Below are 27,219 nucleotides of genomic sequence, written 5' to 3' on the forward strand. Positions count from 1 at the left end.
AATGACGAGTGCCGGATACCGTATTTTATCAAAGCATCACGTACGCTACTAAAGACTTGTATTTGATCCTTAGATAGCAAGAACAAAATAGGTTGGGTAGGTCGGCGTTTATTTTATTTTAATTATTTGTTTTCATTCTCTTTCTTTCTCTCTTTTTTCTTTTTTCAACTACATTCTCACCTGCTTGTTCAGATAAAATAATAATAACAACAATAATAATAATAATTACAATGATGTGGAAAACAGTGATTTCCATTATTTATGCACTTAAAATCTAAACAGCACAATATAGCCAACACCTCGATGGCCCGCTCTTGAAAGTAGCGACCGCAGCTGCGCCCATATTCCGAAATGCTACGAATTTGGTTCACAACTGGTGGTGATGTGATGTTCGAGGCCAGAATACGCTTGTTTTGATGACGATTTTGCACGTTTCTTTGGTTGTTATGACAAGTACACATCTTCCGGTAGTTCGCAATGAACCCATCATATCATACAACATGGTGCGCACGATCTTGAAAAGTCCTTGAATATTGGATGGGGGGACATAAGGCCTTGAAAAGTACTTGATTTGCATACATATGCCTTGAAAAATACAGAGTTTATTATAATGCATTAAATCGTAATTGGGATGAATTTTATGTGAAATGCAAGATTTAAACATGTGGTGATAAAGTGTTTGCAACTAATCCAACATGGCTGACATAGAACCCTTCGGACATGTTTGGCGTACGCCCGAAGGACCATGCATGTTCTATGTCAGCCATGTTGGATTAGTTGCAAAAAACACGGCGTAACTGCTCTTCTTGAGGTTTATTAAAAAAATGTTAGACTAGTTTAGGATATATCCTAGATATAACAAGTGACGTAGTACACTAGTATCATGTGACGTAGAACTTACATGATCCTTCGGGCGTACGCCAATCATGTCCGAAGGGTTCTACGTCACATTATACTATTGTACTACGTTACTTGACTACACCGCCTCCGCGAATTACCATTTAATATTTGCAAAAAACACGGCCTTATAGCTATTCTTGAGGATTTCTTTCATTTAAGATTTCTTTACATCAATGGAACTCAACGGGTGTGACGTCATAACATAATCACCACCGGAGGTCCTAGCGAACTATTATAACCACCGGAGGTATTGGCGGAATATTACGAAGTATTACGGAAATACCCGATGACGTCATAATGAGCTCTATATTCACAAATTTTAATTAACATTTCTATATTCACAACAACGTAGTCATGGGTTTGTGTACATATCAACGTAACCGTGGGTTCTGTTATATTACTAATGACGTCATAATCCTCTATATAAGAGATCAGCGCTAGCAACTCATTCCTGAACCTTTTTGGATAGGGGCGCGCCAAAATAGTTCCACTTCCACTATGAAAATTTCTTGGAGTGAACACTTCGCAGAAAAAAAATTCAAAATGTTTTGAAAATGACAACTATCGACGAGTTTTTCAAGCCAGAAGGAGTGGTAGAGGATATTTATTATTCTCTTATTATCGGCCATGGAGAGTATGACATGGTACATCCCGAGGGCATTCGCCAAAAACAAACATGGCGACTTGCCAATAATGGAGGATATGTAAACACGTATCTGGTGGATTTTGAAGAATTACATGATACAGTAATTGACCAGTGGTCCACGACTCAAAATGAGGATCTACAAAAGAACCAGTACAACTTGATACTAGAATTAAAGAGCTTCCTGAAGAACAAGAACTGGAAGATTCTAGTGTCATATCATGACAAAGAGAGTAGTATGTCTGGCAATATACCGACATATGGTTCACACCTACACGTTATATGGAAGACTCGACCCAGCCAGGATCGTCAGTATAGGCGCTTACATCGTCTTATACAATTAGACGGGGGCTACATGAAAGTCAAGAAGATGACACGCCCACAAAAGTGGTCCGTATCTTCATTTATGCAATATGTGATGGAAGATTCAGAGAAAACTTTTTGGGGGACTAACGACCCAGAAATGCTACGTAAATGGAAGGAAATTCGCGAGAACGAGCGAGCATGGGAAGATGCGGGTTTGAATGCACGTTATAATGCAAATAATTGTTTACCATCTTTTATTTTAAGTACACTTGTGCATTGGCACATTAAAATTACCAGATAAAAGGTTTTTGGGTTTTGTTTATGTTATGTAAAGATGCATAGGGTATACCCTCTCCCACTGCATGTACCATATATCTAAAATTATACTCCGTATACTAGATCTCTTATTTAATGTTTCCAACTTTATGCCCTAGTCGTGATGAGCCATAGGTTCTAACTCCCCGAGAATTTGCCCACCTTAGCTAGACATAACACTTCGATAGACAAAACTAGTTGTAGTTTAAAATGTGCTGAGCTGTCATTAAACAGGGCCAATAAGCATAAGCAGATAGCGCTAAACGCTTCTGACGTCACTGTTCGCATCTATCTTGTAACATGAGAATAGTGATGTCACAGTGGTCTAAACGCAAATAACTATTTACGAAAAGCTCTATCCATTCTTCATGCATATGGCACCTGATATTTCTTGTTTATTCAAATTGGACAATCAAATATACATTAATTTACTCATTTATAAAACAAAACATTCTGGTCAGATTCAAAACAATAGTCTATGTACATCCACTGGCTCACTTTTGTTTACACCCAATAGCCGATGAATTTTTCGTGCTGGGGTGTCAAACATTCATTGATTCAGGGCTCACCCTTTGACTGGCTCTTCGTCCGAAAACAAATCGGATTCAGAAAAGTCTGGCTTCAAATTCTTTTCCTGTAATAAAGGAAAGAAAATGTGCTAACTACACACAAGCTAGAATTTAACCATATATACATGTACACTCTAAGGCCAGATTAATTGTTGACAGTTCAATCATGATTCACACTTCAAATAAGATTGATTGCAAGTATTTCTTTGTCTATCCAGGTATAAGCTTTATAAGTGCACAGTACAGTCAAAAAAATGTGTGCAGTTTGTTTTCGGTTTGTACTTGCATGAACCAAAAAATACTTGTAGTCAATTGTTTTCCCAACCATGAATCATGTCCGAAAGGTTCTATGTCAGCCATTTTGGATTTCTTGCAAAAACACCACCTAGTAGCTATTCTTGAGGTTTTCTTTCATTTAAGATTACTTTAGACTAGTTCATCAAGGGAGTAATAAAGCTGATTTGAAATGTTGACAGAATATGTATGATTTCAAAGGCCTAATGAACAAAAATGAATTGAAATGTTATCCTTTCGAGACTCCATTAAATCACTTTTTGCTAAATTGGTCATGCCATTAATAATTGTTAGAAATTAGTAACATTTTCATTTAATTTTTTATTTTTTTAAAATTTTTTTAACGTTTATCAACTTAATATTATTAATTGTTTTAGTTCATATGATGACCAAGAGATATCCGAAGATGTGATTTCTAGTGAAGATGAGTTTAAAACAAAGTTAACTTAACATTCAAAATGATGCAACAGTATAATATCTGAGGTACCTGAAAAAGCATGCAACCTAATAAATCCACCTGTCTGTAGACCCCTGTACGGTTTTGAAATAAAGTTAGGTTAGTATCTATTCAGTTAATGGACTTGATTTAAAAGCAGTTTTGCATTTTATTTAGTTTCACTTCTAGAACCAGAACCATATGTAGAGCCATCGAAATTCCGCGATTTTCCGTGTTTGTGAAAAATGGCAATTTCAGTGATTTTCCGTGCGGTAAGAACCCGGTAATTCCGCAATGAACCCATTATATCATACAACATGGTGCGCACGATCTTGAAAAGTCCTTGAATGTTGGATGGGGAAATTGAAAGTCCTGGAAAATTACATATGCCTTGAAAAGTACTTGAATTTACATAAAAACCTAATTCTTGTTCTTCAGGAAGCTCTTTAATTCTAGTATCAAGTTGTACTGGTTCTTTTGTAGATCCTCATTTTGAGCCACTTCTGTGACTTTATTGAAGCATGCTACCCACACCACCAACTTGATCTTGTTGGTATGAGAACAACACTAAAAGGTATCATTCATTCTGTAAACAAATTTGTAGGAGAGGAACGCTGGAGTCCAGAGAAAACATTATTCCAGCAGAAATCATGGCCAAGTATCTCGATCAAGAAATACCGGTTGCACTCACAAAGCGTTTAAGAGCAAGGGCTGCTCCAAAACAGATTTGAAAAAGTTCGCAATCACCTCATCCTTCAAACAGCACTTACAAATGGCAAAAGGAGTGGGGTACGTTGTGACAGGTTATGAATGAATGCAAAGTCTGTCGATGGAAAAAAGGTTGTTCTTGTTGGAGGATGGAAAAACTTTCAAAACATCTGGTGCCGCAGGCGTTCATTATGAAATAAGAGATTTCCTGACAATGGTATACTTTATTGAACATATTCGACCAGCATCTGACAATGAACAAGTCTTCTGTCAAAGTAATGGAAAACATGCCACTGTTAGTGACATAAACAATTATTTATAAACAATTATTTGCAAACAGCATTCAGTGATTTTGGGATGGTTTTCAACCTTGCTGTGCCTCACATCACTTGCAGTCTTATAAGAAAAACTCTTGTCAGTCTTGCAAGAGACAGAGGAGTGAGCAGGGAAACCCAGATTGATATGGCAAAACACATGGATCACAGGGTTGAAACAGCTGACAGTCACTATAACACAACTGCTGGCCTTGAGTACTCTTCAAAGCTTCATTAACGTGAAGGACCAAGAACAGTGGATACAGATTCTGATGCAGAAGAAACTGATAAAACAGAGACCACTGCAGATCCTGAAATTGAACTCGAAGTGTTTGCAAAACTTAACATTAGTGCAACCCAAAATACAAAACCCAAAAGTGATCGGAGCTCTGTATCCTATAGATTTGGTCGTCCAGAAGTGTTTTCTGCAGAAGACCGCGAGCGAATTAACAGGTGTTGTGCACCGCTTATTGATGCTAGGGTAGCTGATGGAGGGCCTGTAAAATGTGAAGATATCGTAAAACAGATTAAAGAAGCAGGAGAACAATTTCAAGACTTGTTTGGTACTTACACCAAAAACAGCTGAACAAAAGAGTGAGATTGGAAGAGACAATGCATGTGGATTTTTTCACTCTATATTATACGTCTTTATGTTAACCATATAAAGATTTAAAGAGACATTCCCGAATTTGATCCATTGTAAGATGTTTCCGACAAATAAAATATTTCTACGATTAAATTTACATATTAAATATATTTTCTTGTTTAGAATATCAGTATCTGTATATTCAATGTGTTTCTGGTCGTCTTAATATTTGTAAGAAGCCCAAACTGAATTTTGTCTTCAAATAATTTCGTACGTACGAAAAAATAGTTTTTAGGAAATAAAATGAAATTTAACCTTTTACAAATATTAGAATGATTAGAAACTTGCATGATCCTTCGGGCGTACGCCTATCATCTACATCACGTGCCACTCGCCCCGTGGGCGGCTCAGCCGCAGTTAAAAGAAATGCTACCGTTGACAGTGAGGGTCCGTCGACATCAAAGCAAGGAAAGATGTCTAGTCAATTAAGATTTCTTTAGACTAGTTTAGAATACTTCCGCTGGGGATTTAGGAAATGTGAAATGGCTGACATAGAACACACATGATCCTTCGGGCGTACGCCAATCATGTCCGAAAGGTTCTATGTCAGCCATTTTGGATTTCTAAATATAAATACAAGAAATCCTCAAGAATAGCTATAAGGCCGTGTTTTTGCAACTATGTATTAAACCGGCGGAGCCGCCCACGTTCAACATGACTGGCGTACGCCCGAAGGGTCATATAAGTTCTAAGTCAGCCATTTTGAATAATTAGCAACAACACGGCAATGCTGCTATACTTGAGGTTATAAAAATCGTTAGACTAGTTTGAGAGAATCCATCACATTACCATATCCCATACCGGATATGACGTAATAACAATAGAAACAAAATACTATGAATAGAGGTGAATCATGTATTATATTCATTCAATAAATAATGTTTGCAGCTATAGCATTTATAGCAGTAGAGGCTTTAGAGGCAGTCATTGAATTTGGAGCTGGTGAGGCAATAACAGCAATAGGAGAATCTGTCGCACCAGCCATAGCGGAAGTCTTAGGTGAAAATACATTTGCAATAGAAGGCATATCCGAGGCATCTAAAATAATAGCTGAATCATCTGCTACAGCAGCATTAAAATATACCAAATCACAGGTCAAAGAAGCTATATCACAATTAGGTACATTGAAACGAAAACGTGAAGAAGAAGGAACGGATATAATATCTCAACATTTGAATCAGAAAGGTCTAGGTACTGGAATAGCCACTAAATTGTGGAACAAGGCACATAAAGATCTTACATTTGAACCCGCCAATAAAAAGAAGAAGACGGCACGTCCTCCAGATTACATATTTGAAGGTGAATCCACGTCACAAGCTCAGCCTAATACATCTACTGAAAGTAAGAAAGATACAACGGAACGTCCTCCAGATTATATTTTCGAAGGACAAGCTCAACCATCTAATAGCAATACACGAACATTCACAAAGCCAACTGCTGAACGACCGCCTGATTATATATTCGACTATAGTAATTGGCCTAAATGAGACGCACGAACCCGCATATAACCAAATTGTGGGGTATTGCAAAAAGGAAGGCTATAAATAAATTCAAGTCCATTGGATATTCTGACGAAGAAGCTGCCGATCAGTGGTATTCGTTACGAAAGGCATATATACCAAATAAGGACGTATATAATAAGATCGATAGTATAGGTGCCGGCTTTTTTGGTGACGAAACAGAACCGGAACCATACGAGGATCTGAATCCAGACGGTCGAGATCCTGATCAAGTATCTAACATGGAAACGCGCAGTAATAATAAACGACCAATGAGGATCGTGAATGATGGGGAAGTAGCAGGTCCTTCTACAGGGAAACGGGGACGACTATCACCACAATTGTCTGAGGTAATAGACGTCGATGTCATAAATAATCCTGTAGGAGGTGTATATTCTTCAGAAGAGGAACGTATGATGAGTCAATCCACAGTAGATGGAGGAGAAAGCATAACACCAAGTGGAGGTAGTGAAGCAGTGCAGGGTGCACCCATGACCGCTAGTACCGGAAATAATGTACTATACACAGGCTTTGGTACTAATACGAAATGTCATGGGCCCGATATCATAAAAATAACAAAGACATATAAGAGGACATTCACGTCCAGTATAGACTTCACCAAGTCTCGATTAGGGTATGCTAGAATATTGCATAACGAAAAGGACTTGGGATGGCCTGACGCTATTGATGATCCAGCTATAATGGAATTTACCATGAATCATGGAGGTCATGTAATACCATACTGGTATAAGGAATGCTCCATGAAATCGTCCGATTGGAATCTACCGGATGAATTCATAGGATACAAGATCAAGAAGTTCGGTTTCAATATACCGAATATGGTATTGCATGTCATGAACAATTCTAAGAAGAATGTCAACGAGGTACCAGTAATGGCACCACCAAATGCACGGGTATGGACATTTGTAGATGTCAATAATGACTATGGTGTACCCGAAAGTAAATCAACTGAATTACACCATAACAATAAATTCAGGGACGAAGAGTGTATGTCTGATACGAATGACCGCTTAATACCGGTACAGTCGACCAGACATCTATGGTTGCCAAGCGACATTGGTATGCAAATACTCGATGAAAATTGGTCAACAGAACCTAATACAGGACTATACACAGCTATAAGTCCCAACGATGTCTATGATATGAAACGACATCCCGGATATAGAGAGACCGTAATATCAAGTGGAGGCTTCGATATGTTTATTCCCAAGCAAGACATCATTGGACTTGGGATATACACATGTCAGTGGCCAATTTAACAGGAAGAATTACCAGGCTGACAAATCCAAACAAGGGACATTGGAAGTATGGCCGACACACGAGGTGTTCGAGCAAAGATACAGTCAGAGCTCAATGAAGGAAGTGCAGATGACGTACTTTAATAATAAGTACACTCATATACAGGCAGCTGATACGCAATCCAAAAAGGTAGCTGCTGAAATAGGAGGTAACGCTCAACAGTTGTGCAAAAGTGCATATTCGAAAGGTGACGTCAATGCACGAAATATGAATAGCACTAATTGCAATGTAGACCAAGATGGTCTCAATAGGCGTGCACATAATGTGGAACGTCCTCCTATATTCCTAATTGGGATATACCCAGATACTGAACCCACTACGGAAGGCGGTAAATTGTTCTTCAATTACCATGCCAACTTCCAGATAACATACTTTTCAGAAGTCGAATTCTATGTGAAGACGGCATTCTGTCCTCCATATATTCCCATTGGAATAGGTGGATGTCCTGGTTCGGATATGTCAGGCATATTCAAGAATCAGGAAAATAAAATAGTTGGACATAAGAGTGGTGTAAAGGACACCGGTGTAATGCAAAGGAAAGATGAAAAGGATGAGGACTATATAAAGAGAGTTCAACAGTCATGGAAGGATAGATTGACTATACCTGTCATGGACAATTGGTTGAAACGTCAGAATAGACGTCGCATGTTATATCCGGTCAAGGGTTGCTATGGTGATAGAACTCTTCCGGAAGAAATTGTGGAAAATTATTGGAATTATCCACGTTAACAATGTATTCATTCATTTTCAAGTATGAATAAATATTTGCATTTATTTACTATTTTTTATTATTTAATTAATTACAATAATTCAACAAGACATATTAATTTATATATATTTTATATACAATATAGTCCATATGTAATATTATCCAGCGAAGTCATCGCATCTCTCTACCCCATACCCCATAAGACTTCTCTATTGTCGCCGCTAGCTTCGAAATATGGACTGTGACAATCCTCTTCTCTTTCTTCTCTATCAAAGCCATACACTCTGTCCATTTCCGCTTCCATTTCCAATGCAGGAGGATTTTCTAATGCACGGAAGAAGGCAATCTCACTTTCACTGAATGGATTGTTCAAATTCATATTGGCACATGATACCACTGGTGCCTTGGTATGTCTCCTCTTCTTTCGAATATGTAACTCAGATTCATTATCTGTACTTGTTCCTGCCTCGCGCGATGACGGTATATCCGGTGTCTTCCTCTTTAAATTTTTATTTGAATTCCTTGCATAATATGGAGTTACCGGTCTTGTTTCCGGTGTGCATGGTCTCGTTTCCGGTTCCTTTTTGATCACTTTAAATCTATCAGACTCTTCACATTCTGGAGATTTCCTTTTTCTAGATGATGTATCAGGTGACGTCGGTGGTGACCGAATCACGACATGCTTGAAACCTTTCTTATTTTTAGCCACAGCCTCTTCTTCTGCTATTTCGTCGCATATCCATTGTATTTCTTTTTCACTGTCCGTCAATTTAGGCGTATTGTCGAACACGTCTACGAAACTAGAATGCACCGCCCCTGGAGTGAGATCATCCACCAGATTATTATCGATATCAGCGAAATACTCTCTGTCATTCTCCAATGCCAAGAGTATCTCATCATCCGTGGGTATACGACCACATAGAAATAATTTAGGATGAATTAGTCCATATGCTGACGTCAAGACCTCACTCTTCTTTAAATTCTGTATGAAGTACATCCTTGTCTTCATTATGGATATCTGCGCACCAGTTAAGCCACTTCCTAATCGGACATTTGAGTTCAGCATGCACAGATCCGCCTTACAATATACAGGCGTCGTTCCCTTTCTCTCACATGATGCTTGAGAGCCTGAAACGAGGTCTTTATATTTGTCTATGTTCGATTGCGTTATCGATACTTCCTCTCCTAGAACGACTTTTTTCCCACCAAGCATCTGCCATGGAAAGTTGTCCTTCGTTATTTTGCCTGCACATGGCAGTACTTCAAACATAGACGACGTCAACATCGTCTTCCCTGAATCCGCTTGTCCATGATAATATATGCCCACCTTCTTTTTTCCTTTACCAGCTAATAGAGAGTGTATTAATACATACAGCCATCTTGACTCTGTGCCTTGTTCCACACACCAGCTGTTGAATATTTTAAAGGAGTCGACTGGAGACATATATTTGTCCAATGTGTCCGGTACTGATTCCAGTTGCTCAATGGCGCTCTTGTCATTCAATTCACCGAGATATTTGGTTCTTGCCAATGTGTCCGGTACTGATTCCAATTGCTCGGCGCTCTTGTCATTCAATTCACCGAGATATTTGGTTCTTGCGGCATTGAATATTTTATCTCCAGAGAAATTGGCCACACAGTTGCACAAGGCTTTGAATTCTTTAGAATCTGGTGGGAATTCTCCGATCATGCAGTTCAATTTGGTGACTTTGGGATGCGCCTTGACAAGTGAGTAAAAAAAGTCAAAGGTTTCTTTACCTTTACTTTGCAGCATGTATTGTGGGACTGTCATGTCCGCATCAACGTCTATTGGGCTGTCCAGACTGCCGTCTTTACACCTAATTACACGTACCCCTCCAGGCGATCGAATAGACTTTGCTCTTGGACTCTGTATATTCTGGTTATTTAGATCTCGCTCGATCATGTCCCTCACAGTGGTACGCCTTTTAGGTTCACCTACGTTGAATTTGGTAGGAGGAATGACTTCCTCGTCTTCATTTTTGTCGAAGACCTCATCAATATCTAAGCCGGCGTCCGCCCATGCTGACTCATTCGCTCGTAATTCCGTCCATTTTTGAAGCATTTTTGGACAATTGGTACCCATGAATGTCTTTTCCGTATCTTCCATCAAATATGACCCCAGCACAAAAATACATATCGGCTATTGGGTGTCACAAATGGTAAGTATATGAACATATTTATATAGACTCATGTAAACCACATTGTAAGGAGCTGTGGGGGGAAAGTATAATACAATATATAAAATCAAGTTAAGTATATCTTAAAATTTTGTATAGAAGTCAAAATGTTTTAAAAACTTTACAATTAACATTGGATGGAATTTAAACGATTCCAAAACATTTCTGTTGCCAAATATATCATTTTTGTCGGCTTGAGATGATCACAATCCACAAAAATGTGCCGCACAGTCAGTGTACACTGACAGTGTTCACACTGAGGAGGAAGGTCCTTCTTTAAAATAAATGAATGAGTCAAGTATGTATGGCCGATGCGGGCACGGCATCGCCTGTAGGATGACTGCCACTCTCCCAGGACTGCCTTGACAGAATGAAGCTTATTCGCAACCGCACCGTCCCAATCATCTTGCCAAGTCGAAAAGATATATTGGTTAATATGAAATTTAAAATCACTGTAGGGGACACCAACATGGACACGGGGCAAGTTCAAAGCAGACTTGGCAGCAACATCTGCCTTTTCGTTACCCCTAATGCCAACATGGCTGGGTACCCAACACAGTATAACATCTTTATTGGCAATTGATAAAAAGACACACTTTCGTATCACCATCCCAACTAAGGGGTGCTCCAATTTCATGTACTGTAGAGCTTGAAGACAGGAAAGTGAGTCTGTAAAAATAATATACTTGGATGCATATGAATCCTTAATCTGTTCCAGGGCTTTAATGATTGCCCAAATTTCAGCAATAAATTCAGCATCAGGCAATCTCATGGAAATTATTGTGTCTGATGGAAACACTGTAGCACAAGCCACAGAATTCCCATCCCGTGATCCGTTTGTGTAAACAGGAATGTAATCACAGTACCGCTCTTGGATTTCCATGAAATGTTGTTTATAAATAACTGCATCTATGCGATCTTTTTTTAGATGCACAAGATCGAATACAATTTTTGGTGGTTTGATACACCAAGGTGGCAAAATAAAATATGAAGGCGTTTCCAAAATGTCTGTTAAATCAATGTTGGAAACTGATAAAAACTGCTTAATGCGAAGACCAAATGTTCGAATCGCATTCGGTTTCGCATCAAATAACTTCATATATTTATTATCAAACACCGCATTGTGTGCAGGATGTTTTGGCATTGATTTAATCTTTGTAGCATACTGCAGAGAAAGCTTTGCACGTCTAGCACCCAAACTAGGTTCGTGTGCATCGACATACAAGCTCTCCACAGGAGATGTTTTGAAAGCACCAAGACAAAGCCTAAGTCCCTGGTTGTGTATAGGATCTAGCATTTGCGAGTAAGACTTACGTGCTGACCCATACACAATGCACCCATAATCAAGTTTAGACCGAACTAAAGATCTATAAAGTCGGAGCATAACCTTTCGATCTGCTCCCCATTCAGTCTTACCAATAACCTTTAAGATATTGAGGGCCTTTAAGCCCTTCTTTTTTACATACTGTAAATGAGGAACAAAAGATAGCCTCCTGTCAAAAATAACCCCCAGAAATTTGGTCTCCTCCACAACTGGAACCGGAGTTTTGTCCAGAAACAGCTGTGGATCTAAATGGTGACCTCTTTTCTGGCAGATATGCATACAGACTGTTTTTGACTTTGAGAATCGAAATCCATTGTCAGTTGCCCATTGTTGAAGTTTATTCAAACAAAGCTGCAACTGACGTTCAATGATACTCATACTGGACGACCTGTAGCAAATCTGAAAATCGTCGACATATAACGAGCTATCAATGCCAGGTTTTAAACACTGGATGATGCTGTTAATTTTCACGGAAAATAAAGTTACTGACAGGATGCTACCTTGAGGCACACCCATCTCTTGGGAGTGAGAATCGGATAACGTAGATCCCACTCGTACCTTGAAAGACCTATTCTGTAAGAAATTTGAGATAAAGCCAGGCATACGGCCTCTTAGGCCCATGCCATGGAGGTCTTTCAAAATCCCATACTTCCACGTGGTATCATAAGCTTTCTCGAGGTCAAAAAAGACCGATACCAAATGCTGGTTATGGATAAAAGCATCCCTACAGAACGTTTCAAATCTAACAAGATGATCGACCGTGCTACGTCTAGGCCTGAACCCACATTGCACGTTAGTAAGCAATTTGTGGGACTCAAGATACCAGACAAGTCTACGGTTGATCATTCTTTCCATGGTTTTACAAATGCAACTTGTCAAAGCAATAGGAATGACAATGGCTTTTCTCCAATCAGAAGGAAAGTCACCCGAAATCCAGATTTTGTTAAAGATATTTAATAGAACCATTAAGGATGATTCAGTTAAGTGTTTTAAGAGTTGATAATGTATTTCATCTGGTCCTACCGAAGTATCATGGGCTCTACGTAGAGCGTCCTGCAACTCCTCCAAAGAGAAGTGCCTGTTGTATACTTCAACATTTTCAGATGAAAAGTTAATAGGTTGCTTTTCAGCTCTATTTCTGACAGACGTAAAAGCATCTGTACTGAAAGAAGAAGAGGAGTTATGGGAGAAACTGTCTGCCAATGCATTGGCAATGTCACGATGAGACGTAACATCCGTGTCATTGACAGACAAATGGCGAACTGTATTATTGGATTCTTTTCCCTTGATTTTACGTATCCTATTCCAGACAGATTTCACAGATGTTTGAGAAGTCAACTTGGAGACATAATTTCTCCAAGATGATTTCTTACTCTGTCTGATAGTTTTACGAGCCTTTGCCCGAGCAATGCGATAACTATTCAGGTTATCCCCGGTAGGTTCGCGTTTGAACCTCTCGAGGGTCCTGTTTCGCTCTTTGATTGCATCTTTGCATGTCTCATTGAACCATGGTTTATTGAAACGCTTATGAAACTCGAAAAGATATATTTGGTCAAAGAAATGTGATGGAATCGTTTCGATTCCATCCAAAAAAAATTATTACAATTTTTACGTGATACTGACTTTTGATCTATTTGTAATTTTTGCAGTTCTTTACACTGTTCTTAATTGACTGTTGAATTTTTATATTAATGTGGTGCATCATTTAATGTTTTCCATTTACGATAGACTGGGGTGTCGTTAAACATTCATTCATTGTATCCAAAAAGGTACTTGAACTTTTGTTGGCCATTTTTCTTAGCCCTAGCATGTAACTTTGGGTTATATCTGAGGCAGCATACACCATATAAAGTTATTATGTGTCTTTTGATGCAGCTTCTTTCATTTGCTTTCTTGATAACTAACTTTCCTCAAATTAATTTTATTTAGTATCCATTCTGAAGGTTGTTTTTCGCATAATTTTCATACGTTAGAATGACTTTACTAATCTTGTTAGGAGCTATATTACAGTTAGTCAAGTTCTGAATTAACGCAGTTGTTGCTATTGTCATATGTTTCAACTGCATTGCCATCATGCACAAGGCTGTAGAAGTTTTCTTTTTCTTCTTTCAGTTCAATGTTGTATTATTTGTTTTACATAATTAGATTTTGATTCAAATGCATCATTTACAGAAGTTTGACAGTCGTCAAGCAATTTACTTACTTTACTTAAGCTAGGATTCCATAGACAGACAAACTTATTCGTCAGACTTACGCGTTATGCGTAAAAAAATCGAAACCGTTGAAATAGATATGTATGATTCCATAGGTCCGGTGACTTACGCGTTTTCTTATCCGACAAGTCCGATCACACCTTGCAGCGATTCCAGTCGGATAAGCTCACAAATCGTGCGCTTACGTCATCAAAGTGACGTCATCTGATGGGAAAGAAACACATTTTCGCGGTAAAATATTTTCTTCAATCATTCGTTTTCGTGGTGAAAAAAAAAGAAGCCAAAATCCAAATCTTCAACTGCAGATGTTGAGAAGTTGATAGAATTGGTCCGTCAAATCCTCCTCCACATAAAACAAAACCTGGGCAAACTGCTCCCTGGAGTCTAAAATATTGGTGGAATTTTTCGCCATCTAATTGCAATTCCATAACCAGGTGATGGTATGCACCCTGATGAACTCTGTGTTTTTAACAAACTGTGGATCCACCAGCGGTGTTTTCTTCTTTTCTTTTTCAGTTGCAATAATGTGTATGCGGTGGCAATAACGATCAACGATTGCTCGAGACATAAATATCTCTCCGTTTGCAACTTTGATAAATTTGGAGCCATGTTCAACAAATGGCGCGAAATAACTAAAAAAACGTTTATATTTTCGTATGTATGGAATCTTACAAGACGCATAACGCGTAAGCTCGCCGCGATCGTGACTATGGAATCCTAGCTTAAATTTGACTGACAATGCTTCAGTTGTCTTTTCCTTTAAAGATTGCTGCATTTTTTCAGTTTACCATGTATTTGTCTTGTTTTGGTTTTTTCTTTCAAAACAATGTTCTGTAAATGCTTTACAGTAAGTTTTAATGATTTTTAATTTATTTTGTAGTCTAAGCGTTGTTACCTAATTAGACGTAATGTTTTCTTTTCAGTTTCCTTTTTATTACTTTTTGTCTTTATTGCACTTTATAACAGATTTTTGCCTTTAAGTGTGCACTTTTTCTGTATAAGAACAGTTTTATTTATAACAAGTTGTCTGTACAAGAGCAGTTTAATTTTCAATGACTTAAGTGGCAAGAATAGCTGTAATATGAAATTATTTTGTAGCTATTTTGACTTTTGGGGAATTTCACATTTCTGCTTAAAAATGGCATTTAATTTGACGTCGACATTTTTAACATTCTTTTATTAGTCTTTGAACTTTGAATTTCAAAGCAGTGATATTAATATTATATTTTTCCATATATAAAAGAAGCTTTGACTGAGAATTGTCAGCTGCTTAAGTTCTGCTTTTGTGGTACAATGCAATGGTGAATTAATGTGTAGCCTTCATTAAGTAACTTTTTACACCATGGTGTAACAACTGTTCATTAGAAATGTCTTGTTTCTGTAAAATATCCATGCTTATTTTATTCTAAACAGCAAACAAAAAAAAGAAGATATTTATCAAAGTTAACACTTTTTAAAACCAATTTTCAGCATGATCGGACCCCAAACATGGCTATTGGGTGTCATACAATGGTAAAAATAAAAGGTTAGGTTAAAAACAGTGTATAGAGCTGTGCGGGTGGTACATGAAATTTGAAATGTTAAGTCAAAGACAGTGTAAAGAGCTGTACAAAATAATACAGATCACATTTGTTATAAAGGTAAAATTCATGTTACAAATCAAATATTACACAAAAGTAAATATAAATATGGAATAAAATCCAGTTTGACATCATCTAGCGAGCTGTCACCCACCCTGATTTTGTTTTGGTTTTCTTGCATGGAAATGTTTGATTTTAAAAAAAAAATATTCAAAGCTACAATCTCGCCTCACATTAATTATCATAATTTCATGTAAACATACAAACACACCTGCAGTTTTAATTAATTGTGTGTGTCGGTAACACAGCTGTAATCGATAATGGAAACATGTTTACAGTGCGTCCCACGGGGAACGCATTTTTTCATACTATGAAATTTACTGCAAGCTATTTATTTCTGAGCCGCTTGTTTTCTAAATTACACACTCCGAGTTCCTGACGCCAATAATTACAGAGATACTTTCCCTTGCTACCCCCCTGCGTGTACTGTAACCTCACCGTGGTGCAGGGGTGAAACAGTCTCCTTAAGAATGGCTAATACAGTACAACTCCCCTTTTGGGGCGCCTTGTTTGCCATGAGGTGCAGCCCGTGAAAATGGATGATGGGATCTTGGTGATTGAGTTGGGGTATACCTGCGGGTATGACTTCTGACAATACATCAGTTTACCTCCCCCAAAGAAAACCCCAATAACAACAAATATGCCCCCAAATAAACAATAGCCCACAAAACACACACGCACAACCAAAAACAACCCAGACGAACACGCACATTTAAAAAAAAAGTTTTAAGGGGGGGGGGGGGGGGGGGGGACAGACTGGCCGGACAAGTCTTGATGCATATTCATCATTATATGAAAAACGTGTTCCTAAGTATTTCTGTTGAGCACAAAACATATTGTACATTTTCTTTTCTGTAAAAGGACATTGCACACAATCTGACAAACAATAATAGTAATATAAAACTTTATTAACGTCAAAAAATAAAATGACTACTCAACAATTCAGTAGTAAGAAATGGCCTTTGTTTCAAGCGACTGGAGCATGAACGCGCCGAAAGTCATTTAGTGGCTCATTGGGGCCACTTAGCGCTAAGCAACTCAAGGGCAGATAAGTATGTTTCTAATACGCGGTCAAATTTAGGAAACTGTGTATTCTGGAAATAATACTTAGTAATTATTTTATTTTAAATTGCCTGTTTTTAAACTCTGTCCAGAGTTTGCTGCACCTTTTAACATGTTATCGACTAACAAAGACTTTTTAACGATTGTAATTACATATCAAATATATTTTTCTGCATAAAATATTAGTGGCTGTATATTAAACGTATTTCTGATCGTTCTAATATTTGTACTAGGTTGAATTTCATTTTATTTTCAAAAATATAATTTTTTCATACGTACGAAATTATTTCAAGACAAAATCCAGTTTGGGCTTCTTACAAATATTAAGACGACCAGAAACGCATTGAATATACAGATATTGATATTCTAAACAAGAAAATATATTTAATATGTAAGTTTAATCGTAGAAATATTTTATCAGTAGGAAACATCTTACAATGCAGCAAACTCAGGAATGTCCCTTCAATATCTCTGTGGTCCGCACCCATATGCCTGACGCTATATAACCGTAAATAAAATGTGTCGAGTGCGTCGTTAAATAAAACATATCTTCCGATGATCCCATGTCTTTGTTCACCTCCATCTTGAAAGATATTGCAGAGGAAACTATTCCTAAGCCTTCGGTAGTACGGAAGCGTTTCAATAAACCATGGTTCATTGAGACATGCAATCAAAGAGCGAAACAGGACCCTCGAGAGGTTCAAACGCGAACCTACCGGGGATAACCTGAATAGTTATCGCATTGCTCAGGCAAAGGCTCGTAAAACTATCAGACAGAGTAAGAAATCATCTTGGAGAAATTATGTCTCCAAGTTGAGTTCTCAAACATCTGTGAAATCTGTCTGGAATAGGATACGAAAAATCAAGGGAAAAGAATCCAATAATACAGTTCGCCATTTGTCTGTCAATGACACGGATGTGACGTATCATCGTGACATTGCCAATGCATTGGCACAGAATATCTCTCATAACTTTTCTTCTTTCAGTACAAATGCTTTTACATGTCAGAAATAAAGCTGAAAAGCAACCTATTAACTTTTCATCTGAAAATGCTAAAGTATACAACAGACACTTCTCTTTGGAGGAGTTGCAGGACGCTCTAGGTAGAGTCCATAACACTTCAGTAGGACCAGATGAAATACATTATCAACTCTTAAAACGCTTACCTGAATCATCCTTAATGGTGACTTTTCTTCTGATTGGAGAAAAGCCATTGTCATTCCTATCCCTAAGCCTGGTAAGGATCCAACACATCCTACCAGTTATCGCCCTATTGCATTTGTAAAACCATGGAAAGAATTATCAACTGTAAACTTGTCTGGTATCTTGAGTCCCACAAATTGCTTACTAACATGCAATGTGGGTTCAGGACTAGACGTAGCACGGTCGATCATCTTTTTAAATTTGAAACGTTTTGTAGGGATGCTTTCATCCATAACCAGCATTTGGTATCAGGTTCCAGCTGTGGAGGAGACCAAATTTCTGGGGGTTATTTTTGTCAGGAGGCAATCTTTTGTGCCTCATTTACAGTATGCTAAAGAGAAGGACTTAAAGGGCCCTCAACATCTTAGTTATTGGCAAGACTGAATGGGGCGCAGATCGAAAGGTTATGCTCCGACCTTATAGAGCTTTAGTTATGGGTGCATTGTGTATGCAGATGCTAGATCTTATACAGAACCAGGGACTTAGACTTTGTCTTGGTGCTTTCAAAGCATCTCCTGTGGAGAGCTTGTACGTCGATGCACACGAACCTAGTTTTGGAGCTAGACGTGCAAAGCTTTGCAGTATGCTACAAAGATTAAATCAATGCCAAAACATCCTGCACATAATGCGGTGTTTGATAACAAATATCTGAAGTTATTTGATGCGAACATTTGGTCTTCGCATTAAGCAGTTTTTATCAGTTTCCAACATTGATTTAACACACATTTTGGAAACGCCTTCATATTTTATTTTGCCACCTTGGTGTGTCAACTCACCAAAAATTGTATTTGATCTTGTGCATCTAAAAAAGGATCGCACAGATCCAGTTATTTATAAACAACATTTCATGGAAATCCGGGAGAGGTACTTCGATTACATTCCTGTTTACACAGACGGATCACAAACTCCAACCATGTAGCCATAGCTTTAAAAAATAAAATAAAATCGGAAGATGTAGGTTGTTGGAATTCGGGGGGGCGGCGAGGGGCTTTTGCCCGAATTAAACGAAAATGCGCGAATCTGGATAAGAACATTTATTCATATTAATATTACTACCAAACAGCTATCACTATACATTTTTACATGGATTACAACTAATTTTGTTTTTGAAAACCCCAGGAGTGCTAAAAATCGCACTCCTCAAAATGCTTACGAGGGAAGTAGAAATAACACTCCTCAAAATGCAGAGGAGAGGAAAATCGCACTCCTCAAATAATCAGAATTAGAGGTAAGAGAGACCGAGAGGAACTGCACCCATGAATATGATTAAGTTTGAGGGGTAATGATTTCTAAATTAAATATCTTAAGAGGTAATGCTTTATGTTTTCAAAATAAATATCTTGATTTAACTATGATAGTTGTTCTCAAAGATGAAGGAATAGGCCATTGCAGTCTTTCACAAGAAAAAGAAACACCATGAACACAACATTTATCGATTTCTTATGTATTATATGCATATTATGTTGCATTAAAATTATTAATCATGATAATCTGTTGACTATTTATGAATAAAGAATTGAAACTGATTTGTTTGTGCTTATTCTGTTTTATTTAAAACAAATACAATAATTTTAATCTTTATCGCAGAATGATATGATTTCTCCATGGACACTACTAACCTGTGAACTGGATGTGAATTGGCATTGTAACAACTATGGTATTGTTATGTAAAATATCTAATAAAACACTCACAAAAAATAATATCAGTAGGCCTATTTGTAAATCATTTAAACTAAAAAGAAATTAAAAGTGTAACAACCACATGGCACAGGGTTATCACATTTATCATGATATCATAATATACGTCATGTACCTTCAAATCCTCTACTTAAAAATTATAATAATAATACTGTCATAACAGAGATAATGTCAACATCTATTGTTTTCTACCCAAATATATCTTACTACAATTTTCATAAATATAAATTTTTACAAATAGAATTATCTTTAATTATCGGTGTACTGTAGTTAACACGTCATTTATTATACTACTAACTCGAATCATAACAACCCATCAAAAAACCACAAAAACACCAACATAACCATCCTAAAGTAAATTTAATTTTAAAATATACATGGTTTACACTCGTTAAATTCGAATTACTGACTTGAAATTAAATCGGTGTATGTTTGTTTCATGGTCGCGTCAACCAATCACATGTACTAGAAATCTGACTACCTGCGTGTACTGTAACCTCACCGTGGTGCAGGGGTGAAACATTCTCCTTGAGAATGGCTAATACAGTACAACTCCCCTTTTGGGGCGCCTTGTTTGCCGTGAGGTGCGACCCGTGAAAATGGATGATGGGATCCTGGTGATTGAGTTGGGGCATACCTGCGGGTATGACTTCTGGCAATACATCACTTTGGCCCGGAGTTCAAATAGACGGGCGGTCAGGTAGGCCCGACCTGATCAATCGGCTGGTCACGCCAAGCTCGAGAGCACACAATCTTTGTTTTGTTTACATTTAGTCAAGAGCAAACATTGTTTTATATACCATATGTATTTGTTACTCTTGGGGCGGTGGCTAGGGTCAATTGGGTGATTTTGTTTTCTTAATGCCCAAGTATATCAATCATGTATCCCTGGCATGGCTGTCTGCTGGTTATCCGCAGCACCATGTTCCCTTGTTGAACTCGGTGGTGGGTGGGGGGCATGGTTGATGAACCTTTTATTCATTAAATATGGATTTAACCAAAAAATTAATTACAAATTCTGATGGGACCCTGAAAAGGGTCCACACCGAAGTTTCCGACTTCTTGTCTTCGGACGAGGAGTCCATGAAATCAAAGAAAAGTGTGAAGAAATCCAAAGTGATTTCTTCACAAAATTGGCCAAGGTTTCTTGTCATCAGTTCTACTGATGATGGGGCCTTGTAGGAAACAAATGGAAAGTCGTTGGTAATCAATGCAAAACGTCAATATTGAAAATAAATAACATTAAACACGTGTACTCACCGAAGCCATGTTGAATGTTGTATTGTGGGAAATTTGTGTTCTCGTCATCACTGCGACCTCTGACCTTCACCTTTCCGTGAGGATTTCAAATAATCATGTTATGGGGAATCCCGAAAGTATTGTTTTATGTAAGTCTTTCTATTTCGCACTTTTCATTGATTTTTTTACACAAATGTGTTTATTAATCCATATTACTGTCTATTTTATTAGCTTTCAAGTCGGGAATGTTCCTTTAATTTTTATGAATTGTTTTATATCATATATCTTTTTTCTTCTAGAAATCATGACTTCGGGACGTAAACCGTTCTTGTTATCACCAGCCCTCAGTTTTTACTTGTTTGTTTTGAGAATGTGCACTATCTCTCAAATGTCATAAAGTTAACTAACTTAATCTTGCAAGAACCTGATCCTTCTGGTTTAATTATTGTGCGTTATACATATACTGTCTCATTAAAGACCGTAAATTCAATTTTCAAACAATGGAATTCCATAAACAAACGAAGACACGTCGGTGGCCTGCTTGAGAAAGTGACACGTCTGCCAACAATAAAAGAGGAAACTCAGTTCAGTCGCTAGTTCAGAAACTAATCTGGTGATTATGTTGATCAGTCTATAAAGTTTAAAACCAGGGGCCTAATTCACTAAACTCTCGCAACTTTGCTATCTCGTAGTGCACTGTTAAAAGACTTGCAAAGAGGATGCTTTGTTGTTTAGCAGAGCCTAAGAGACCTTTGTGGATTAGGCCCCAGGACCATAGTACTAATCAAAGTTATGCTTTCGTGTTTTTGATTTTGTTTGTTTGGCCCCTGCGCGTGCTGTAACCTCACCGTGGTGCAGGGGGTGTAACATTCTCTTTGAGAATGGCCAATACAGCACAAAATTGGAAGTTTTGAGTAGAATTCAGTATTCGTAAAATTCTGTGATATTTGTGTTTTTGCACAGTTCTTTACACTGTTTTTGTTTAAGTCTTGAATTTTTATATTGATGTTGATCATCATTTTATTTATTTGCATTACCATAGTTTGACACCCAATAGCCGATATATTTTTCGTGCTGGGGTGTCGTTAAACATCCATTCATTGTTTTTGTTGTGGGTTTTTTTTTTGGGGGGGGGGGGGGGGGGGTTTTTTCTCTTCTTTTTTTTTCTGAAAAATATTGTCAATATAATGTCGACATTTTGCTTTTTATTGATGGCAATTCGTCATTTTCTTAACGCCTCTCTTTATAATAATGGTATATGGTCGGTATAGTCTGTTTCACAGTTTCTTTGTTAGTATGGAAACATACAATGTATGTAAATCCGTGAACAATTTCTTCTGTGGTTTGCACTTTCTAGTTAGCTGTGCCGATGTGTATGCAACAACAATGAACAGATATGAATATTTTAATACAACCTCAGTAAACATCACTGATAATGACACGAGTAAACACCAGCTTGACGGAGAAGGTGAAATAGGTCTCCACAACATCGGTACAGCTCAATTGATAAGGTGCTGTAGTAAAGCTTTCGCTCGTGTGGCTGATGAAAAAAAAAGTGGTGTTGATGTAGCCTGGAAGTTGTACCTTTACATACAAAAAATGTTATTTCAACATTTTAAGCACAATCGTTCATCATATTGATGCTTGGTGGAGTAATTTAACATTGAATGTGCATGTCAAAACCATGACAGAATTGTTTTTTACCGATATATTAATACCAGCAAGTTGATGATCCCCGACTTTGAAGGTAGCTATATACCAATTCTGATATCCGACAGTAAAGGAATGAATGAATGTTTAACGACACCCCAGCACAAAAATACATATCGGCTATTGGGCGTCACAAATGGTAAGTATATGAACATATTATTTATATATATTTATGTAAAACCACAGTGTAAATAATACAATATATAAAATAAAGTTAAGTATATCTTAAAATTTTGTATACAAGTCAGTGTCTTTAAAACTTTACAAGTAACATTGGATGGAATTTAAACGATTCCAAAACATATCATTTCTCGTCGGCTTGACATGATCACACTGCACCAAAATGTGGCGCACAGTCAGTGTACACCGACAGTGTTCACACTGAGGAGGAGGGTCCTTCTTTAAAATAAATGAATGCGTCAAATATGTATGGCCGGTGCGGGCACGGCACAAGACTACTTCATCCTTCCTGCCACGACAGAATGAAGCTTATTCGCAAGCGCACCGTCCCAATCATCTTGCCAAGTCGAAAAGATATATTGGTTAATATGAAATTTAAAATCACTGTACGGGACACCAACATGGACGCGGGGCAAGTTCAAAGCAGACTTGGCAGTGACATCTGCCTTTTCGTTACCCTTCATGCCAACATGGCTGGGTACCATCTTTATTGGCAATTGATAAAAAGACACACTTTCGTATCACCATCTCAACTAAGGGATGCTCCAATTTCATGTACTGTAGAGCTTGGAGACACGAAAGTGAGTCTGTAAAAATAATATACTTGGATGCACACGAGTCCTTGATCTGTTCCATTGCCCAAATTTCAGCAGTAAAGATTGATGCTGAATCGGGCAATCTCATGGAAATTATTGCGTCTGATGAAAAAACTGTAGCACAAGCCTCAGAACCCCCATCCCGTGATCCGTCTGTGTTAACAGGAATGTAATCACAGTACCTCTCTTGGATTTCCATGAAATGTTGTTTATAAGTAACTGTATCTGTGCGATCTTTTTTTAGATGCACAAGATCGAATACAATTTTTCGTGGTTTGATACACCAAGGTGGCACAATAAAATATGAAAGCGTTTCCAAAATGTCTGTTAAATCAAAATGTCTGTTAAATCAATATTGGAAACTGATCAAAACTGCTTAATGCGAAGACCAAATGTTCGAATCTCATTCGGTTTCGCATCAAATAACTTCATACATTTATTATCAAACACCGCATTGTGTGCAGGATGTTTTTGCACGGACTTAATCTTTGTAGCATACTGCAGAGAAAGCTTTGCACGTCTAGCACCGAAACTAGGTTCGTGTGCATCGACGTACAGGCTCTCCACAGGAGATGTTTTGAAAGTACTAAGACAAAGTCGAAGTCCCTGGTTGTGTATAGGATCTAGCATTTGGAAGTAAGACTTGCGCCCATAATCAAGTTCAGACCGAACTAACGATCTGTAAAGTGGGAGCATAACCTTTCGATGATCTGCTCCCCATTCAGTCTTGCCAATAACTTTTAAAATATTGAGGGCCTTCAAGCCTGTAAAAGAGGAACAAAAGATAGCCTCCTGTCAAAAATAACCCCCAGAAATTTGGTTTCAGAAACAGCTGTGGATCTAAATGGTGACCTCTTTTCTGGCAGATATGCATACAGACTGTTTTTGACTTTGAGAATCGAAATCCATATCCATTGTCAGTTGCCCATTGTTGAAGTTTATTCAAACTAAAGCTGCAACTGACGTTCAATGATACTCATACTGGACGACCTGTAGCAAATCTGAAAATCGTCGACATATAACGAGCTATCAACGCCAGGTTTTAAACACTGGGTGATGCTGTTAATTTTCACGGAAAATAAAGTTACTGACAGGATGCTACCTTGAGGCACACCCATCTCTTGGGAGTGAGAATCGGATAACGTAGATCCCACTTGTACCTTGAAAGACCTATTCTGTAAGAAATTTGAGATAAAATCTCTGCGTCTAGATCTGAACCCACATTGCACGTTAGTAAGCAATTTGTGGGAGTCAAGATACCAGACAAGTCTACGGTTGATCATTCTTTCCATGGTTATACAAATGGAACTTGTCAAAGCAATAGGGTGATAACTGGTAGGATTTGTTGGATCCTTACCAGGCTTAGGAATAGGAATGACAATGGCTTTTCTCCAGTCAGAAGGAAAGTCACTAGAAATCCAGAGGATGTTAAAGATATTTAATAGAACCATTGAGGATGATTCAGGTAAGTGTTTTAACAGTTGATAATGTATTTCATCTGATCCTACTGAAGTATCATGGGCTCTACGTAGAGCATCCTGCAACTCCTCCAAAGAGAAGTGCCTGTTGTATACTTCAGTATTTTCAGATGAAAAGTTAATAGGTTGCTTTTCAGCTTTACTTCTGACAGAAGAAGAGGAGTTATGAGAGAAATTGGCTGGCAATGCATTGCCAATGCCACGATGAGATGTCACATCCGTGTCATTAACAGACAAATGGCGAACTGTATTATTGGATTATTTCCCCTTGATTTTACGTATCCTATTCGACGATCACACAGCAGTAACACCATGCGAACGTAAATTTTGGCATATTTCTTCCTCCTTCCAGATCTCTGCATCTGATCACTCCCTTTGACGAGTTGAGGCAGGAATGAAGAGTTACCGTAATCGGCACATTGCAAAACAACTCGACTTGAGAAGGCAAGTTGAATGTTTTTCGGTTAAACACGCAAACAAAAGCCCATTCTTAATTTTCTTAACAGATTTTGGCTCACCAGCCAAGCCAACAACTGCCTTTTGAATAGCAAAAGGTGAAAGTTTATTCAAGGCCCCATCATCAGAGGAACTGATGACGAGAAACCTTGGCCAATGTTGTGAAGAAATCACTTTGGATTTCTTCACATGTGTTTTAGATTTCATGGACTCCGAAGACAAGAAGTCCGAAACTTCGGTGTGGACCCTTTTAAGGGTCCCATCTAAGGTTGATAAATTTGTTTTACCCATATTAGGTTAAAAGGGTTCATCAACTATGCCCCCCACCAACCACCAAAGGGGACACGGTGCTGCGGATAACCAGCAGACAGCCATGCCAGGGATACATGGGCATTAAAGGGACATTCCTGAGTTTGCTGCAATTTTTAAGATGTTATTGACTAAAAGACTTTTTAACGATTGTAATTACATACCAAATATATTTTTCTGCATAGAATATTAGTGTCTGTATACTAAACGTGTTTCTGATCGTTCTGATATTTGTCCTAGGTTAGATTTAATTTTATTTCCTAAAATACGTACGATATTATTTGAAGACAAAATCCAGTTTGGGCTTCTTACAAATATTAAGACGACCAGAAACACATTGAATATACAGACACTGACATTCTAAACAAGAAAATATATTTAATATGTTAGTTTAATCGTAGACATATTTTATTAGTTGGAAACATCTTATAATGGAGCAAACTCAGGAATGTCCCTTTAAGAAAACAAAATCACCCAAATGACCCTAGCCACCGTCCCAAGAGCAACAAATACATATGATATATAAAACAATGTTTGCTCTTGACTAATGTACACAAAACAAAGATTGTATGCTCTCGAGCTTGGCGTGACTAGCCGATTGATCAGGCCGGGCCATTCCTGACCTGCCGTCTACGTTAACTCCGGGCCAAAGTGGTGTATTGTCAGTGGCAAATATACTCGGTTGCAGACATTAACCATGACTCAACCACCAGGATCCCATCATCCACTTCACGGCAAACAAGGCGCCTCATACGAGGAGTTTTGCATTTATTGACCATTCTATAAAACGAATGTTCACCCCTGCACCACGATCAGGTTAATGCACACGCGGGGGGGGGGGGGGGGGGGGGGGAGGAAAGAGACGAGACATTATTGCGTCTGATGAAAAAACTGTACATAGCAGAAGCCACAGAATTCGAATCCCGTGATCCGTCTGTGTAAACAGGAATGTAATCATAGTACCGCTCTTGGATTCTCAATTTTTGATGGTTCGATACACCAAGATGGCAAAATAAAATATGAAGGAGTTTCCAAAATGTCTGAAACTGATAAAAATTGCTCAATGCGAAGACCAAATGTGCGATTCTCATTCGGCTTCTTATCAAATAACTTAATGCGGTTTTTGATAACAAATCTATTACGTGCAGGATGTTGTGGCATACTGGAGAGAAAGCTTTGCACGTCTAGCACCCAAACTAGGTTCGTTTGCATCGACGTACAAGCTCTCCACAGATGTTTTGACAGCACGAAGAC

Source organism: Gigantopelta aegis, chromosome 14, assembly GCF_016097555.1.
Source record: "Gigantopelta aegis isolate Gae_Host chromosome 14, Gae_host_genome, whole genome shotgun sequence".
In the NCBI taxonomy this organism is placed as follows: Eukaryota; Metazoa; Mollusca; class Gastropoda; order Neomphalida; family Peltospiridae; genus Gigantopelta; species Gigantopelta aegis.